Here is a 5,788-nt window from a genome sequence, read left to right on the forward strand (position 1 = left end):
CAGATAGTACTTTCTGTTATGTTAAAGAGAATGTCCTTTTGCAGTTTCTGTCTTAGTTAGAAGCAGATGTACTTCAGTGAGATGAGCCCAGGCCCACTGGCTTTTGGACATTAGGGATCTGATCCCTGCATGTTTGTATGCTGGCTGACTGAGGTGATCCTGTGTGCCAATCTGCCGCAATCCATGTAAGCTATCAAGTGGCAGCTGCAAGACATGAAAAAACAAGCAGCGGCCTTCTGCTCAGAAGTACTCTGCCCCATGCTGATAGTCTGTCTCACTCAGCAGCACGGCCTGAACCCGTGAACCACAAGGGACGCAAAATGTCCAAACAACTGTGGATGACCATGAAAAAGGCAATCAGAAATGGATTGGAGTATCTTTCATCTATCTTATACTAAATAACCTAGTTATACTGTATATTGTATTGTGAATATCTCATCCGGGTTTTTTTTTTTGTTGCATTAATTCACAGATGAAATATTTTCATTGATGTACTTCTTGTATATTTTAAATATTAGTTTTGGTATATTATTTTTGACCTTCTCCTGCATTATAGAAATGGTGACCATAAACAACAGTAAGCTTCTAATAAGATACAGCAGTATCTTTTGCAATCTCATAGTGGTTTGCTTAGAAACAAGACTCGGCTACCCCCACCACACTTCCTTCATGCATTATTATCATGACAGCAGGGATAACTGAAGAATCACAATGCAAGGCCTTCAGAATATAATGTCTAGAATAAATAAGCATCAGCCACACAGTAGTGTGTTATGCACATGGTGTATGTCACATTGTTCAGTGGTGTAAATGACACGGGGCTGTTTGTCCACACATGGATTATTTGACAACTGTTCCACAATGGGATGAATACTAACCATACTGTGGGAAGTCCTTGTGCTTCAATAGCACATCGTCACTTGTTTACTGAGTAATTTGTTCTTACAACACAGGCAGAAGGCCAAAAAACTTTCTCACACAGTAAAGAATGACTGAATTGTTTGTAGTTATGTAACATATATACACGCAGTGGCCACTTTATTAGGAACATCTAGCTAGTACTGGGAAGAACCCACTTTCGCCTCCAGAATTATTTCAGGGGTAGACAGGTTGTGCTTTCAGAAAAGCCACTGCTCTACTAAGCTGTTATCTGGTCATTCTCCGCTCTCTTTCAATAACAAAGTGATTTTTGTTTCAGGACTATTGCTGACTGGATGCTTTTTGTTCATTGCACCATTCTTTGTACACTCTAGACAGTGTAGTGTATGAAACTCCTAGGGAGATGGCAGACTCTGAGATTGTGGAACCACCACCATGACTGACACACAACAATCACACAACGTTCACAAACAATCAGATCGCAAATCTTAACTGTTCTAGTACTTATTTGAAAAGTAGCTGACCCTATTGACCCTGTCTTTGAGCTGTACATACAGTATTCAGTTTCAGCTACACGATGGGGTGGTGTGCCACTCTGTGGGATAGGACTTTCGCTAGATAATAATAATTTGCATCCTTCTTGTTGTACATAATTTATGACAATACAGTAGATTTCATGTGTTTTTTTTTTTTTACAATATCAGTAGTAAAACTATAATTAAGGCCATGTGTCCTATACAGTTTACAAGTACAAATGGCAAAAGGGCCCCTTTTACAGCTGAGCAGCCTGCAATTATATACTTTTGAAATGGCTGAAAATAACATGGTCCATTTCATGAGAATTCATATATGGATAGTTAATCCACATTTCAAGTTATTTCTTTATTTTACTAAGAACACTGTGCTATCCATAAAATGCTATACAAGGATCTTTTTCTCTGAATAACTATGAATACATCCTGCTTCAGTAAGTGAAGGCACTTCGGTTCAGTTCCTGTAAAAAGTTCAAACAGAGGCAATGGATCTACACTGTGTGTATGGCCAAAAATTTGTATCATGGTATTTTTTAGGATTCTGGAAGTTTCACCGTATACCACGACATTTTTTCCCCCAAGTTCACCCTTACCGCCACAGCAAGTGTTTACATCAATAAAATATGTTTGCTAATATTTTTAAAAAGTTGTGTTTTTATTCATTATAAAAATCATTTACATTTAGCTTGACAGTAGGCCTATAACTGACATGTTTTATTAGATCATTAATGTAGCCTATATTTAGTTTGGTAGTGACGTGTTTCATTGATTAAAACCGTGTACTTAGCCCGATAAGAATTGTTTCACTGGCATGTTTTATTAGAATCACGATGTGTATTTAGTGAGATAGTGACTTTTTTTTTTTTATTTATCATAACCATATATTTATCTCAGTAGATGCATGTTTTATTGATTATTGCCATTAGGCCCTATATTTAGCTCCACAGAGACATGTTTTATTGATTATTACCATATATTTTTCTTGGTGACGACATGTTTACTTGATCTGCATGATTTTTTATGATTATTACCATGATAAATTGATAATATTGGGAATTTAGCTTTACCGCTATCCAAGCAGTAGCTATAAATACTTTAATGCTATATATGGAGGATTGTTGTGTTATGAAGGTATAACTGTTAGTAAGAAGGGAATGCACAGTTAATGGGGATCCCCCCTCAATACACTCTGCACAGCGATCCATAGTGCTTCCAGCAGCCAACAGTATTATATAATTTGCTGCCTATTGAAGTGTTCCAGCTGTTGTTTAAGCTATGCTACCATATGGTGGTATATGAAAAATTCATACCGTACAGCAAATTAAAACCGGTATACTGGATGAACTGGTATATCGCCCAGCACTATGTGTATCCTGTATGTCTCTGAATGCACACACCCCAAGCAGGTGGGTTCAGACTCAGTCTCACACTACATGCCTCACAAAACTTACTTAAGTTTGGAAGCTAACTTAATTTTTCAGAAATTTCATGCTAAAATTGAAAATGTATACACCATCTATTTTTAAGCGTTCATTTGCATTACACATGGTTTTATGGCTCTCTCAAGAATAGAGTTGATGCAAAACAATCCTTTACCCTCAGAAGACTCACATAGCATCCCTCAGTTCATTTAAAATTTAATGGCAATACAGTGAATAATTTACTCTCATGACACCATCATCATTTGAAGAAGTACTGAATCATGGGAATGTGTGCTTATGTACTGCAGAAAACATATCCCCACTTGTGTGTTACTTTCGATGATGGAAAGATTTGGCACCTAATTTCCATACATCATTTATCCTTACTTGAGTAATTCAGCAATGTACTCTAAATATAATGTTACTTTACTGTAAATGCATTGCATAGAAAAAGTTACAAAATAGCACAAATTTCCACACCCTAGCAGCATTAATCACTTAGTCAAGGCTGGGGAAAGACAGCTAAAGAGGATAAAAGTCATATTGAATCAACAGATAAGTTAAAGATGTTTCAGGGGCAGAGAATGACTCAAAAATATGTAGATGGCATATGACAGTAGCTATCAGATACCACTTGCTAACCTTCAATGTGATGTGAAAGCATCAAGAAAGCAAACCAAAGACATGTCACACTGTTCAATGTGCCCAGCCCTTACCATGCAATGTCTGAAAATTATGGATGCTGCAGAAAATGCATGCATGTGCTGCAGAAATAGCACATAGCTCATTTAGACAGGTTGCACAACTTCAATAGTGATACGGCCATTGGCTTATCCATGTTGAACCCAAGCTTACGCTAATAGAAAACACATTAAAAACAAATAAAAGGGGATTTTGTAGACAAGACAGGGGACTTTCTCTCTTTTTTTTTTACTGAAAACATGATAAATAAAGCCTGCGGGTCACCTGGTTTTTTCAATAATATTAAACATGGCTTTTTTTTGGGGGGGGGGGGGGGTGGTGAAATTTTAGTGCCATTTGGCAACACACAAATTGTTCTGCAGTCCTAGTGCAATACCAAATATGTTGGCATGTTTCCAGAAACATACATGTAAACACTTACCTTTGCAAATCTACCCCCAATGGATCATACATTTACATATTAAATAGACTATTTTATCTAAAGTGACATACAATTCAGGGAGCAGAATGAGCCACTCCCTGGAACAATTGGGGTTAAAGGCCTTATTCCACGGCCCAACAGTAACTTCTCTCTGCCAACCATGGGATTTGAACTGGTGACCTTCTGATCATCTGATCATTCACACTGAATCCAAAGACAATGAGCCACACACCACATACCTGTAATTGTAGTGATGAAATACACACCCCAGCTGTGGAAATATACACAATAAACACAAAAGAAATACTTAGAACAACAGTACCTGTTTTTTTAAATTATAGGCATATTTTAGACTAGTTTTTCTTATTGCACAAATTGAGTCCCTGATCATAAAGATGGGAGCTGGGAGCCTATGAAACGGATTAGGAAAAACAAGCTTCTTCTATGTATTCTGTGGAGGTGGAACGTTCAAGTCCAGAAAGTAAAAATCCAGACCAAGATTTTCTTTCAACCAACCAGGTGAACATAAAGAGTCACAGTCACAGTGTAGTCAACTGGTTGGCTGAAACAACTTCTTGGTCTGGATTTGTATTTTCTGCACCTGAACTTTTTACCTCTGGTATTCTGATATTCAAAACAGTACTGACATTTACAATAACATACTGTTCACCAAATAGTTACTGGTTTTTCCTTGCCACTGTGGCCTCAGGTTTGCTTGGTGGGGGTTCGGGCCAGTTATATGTAAAGTGCTTTGTGACAATGACTGTTGTTATAAGCACAAAATAATACAATTGAATTGAATAGAATAATGAAAATATTTAATCAGCCAATCATGTGGCAGCAGCACAACGCACAACATTGTGCATACAGGGCTCCAAAGTTTAAGCTATTGATGGTCAGATGAAACATCAAATGATGAAAAATATGGGTGAAAGTAGCTTTGACTATGACATGATTATTAGTGCCAGAAGGAGTAGCTTATTTCAGAAACTGCTGATCTCCTGCCATTTTCATGCACAACAGTCTCCCATCATTCTGTATAGAGAAACAAAAAATATCCAGTGAGCGGCAGTTTTGTGGGTAGAAATGTTGATGCGAGAGGCCATAGGAGAATGGCCGGCCTGGTTAAAGATAACAGGTGCAAAAATAACTGCTTAGTACAGCAGTAGCCTTTCTGACAACACAACTTGTCCACCCTTGAAGCGATTCTTGAGGTAAAAGTGTTCTGACACGAAAGCTAAAGTAACTCAAAATAACCACTCTTTACAACAACGTTGTGCAGAAAAGCATCTCTGAATGCACAACACATCATATCTTGAGGTGGATGGACTACAACAGCAGAAAAGTACACTGGGTTCCACTTCTGTCAGCTAAAAACTGTTAACAGAGGGCATAGTTGGCACAAGCTCTCCAAAAATGGAGAGTCCGGAAGAATGTCTGTCAGAATATGCAGTATACAGCATGGATCGTTGTACCGAATGTGTCTTGTTTCAATGGTTCAGGCTGGAGGTGATGGTGTAATGATGTAAGGAATATATAGCGCATAATAAAAATAATGTTGTCTGCCCATTCTGTCAAGCATCCATTTCCAAATGCCCAAGCAGCATGGATAAATTCAGAAACCTGGAGATGTAACACTACAGTGTTAACTGTGACACCCACTGTTCTGTTAGTATGCTGATGGTGGCTTGCTGTTATTTTCTTGGTTAACCCCTTTTTAATTAACTGAAAACATTTTTAACGTTCTACACACACAGGCGGAATTTGAACCCCTCCCCTCGAGATAGGAGGCAACGGTACAGCAAGACAACCACTGAGCCACAGCGCATCCT

Source organism: Paramormyrops kingsleyae, chromosome 2 (assembly GCF_048594095.1).
Source record: "Paramormyrops kingsleyae isolate MSU_618 chromosome 2, PKINGS_0.4, whole genome shotgun sequence".
NCBI lineage: Eukaryota > Metazoa > Chordata > Actinopteri > Osteoglossiformes > Mormyridae > Paramormyrops > Paramormyrops kingsleyae.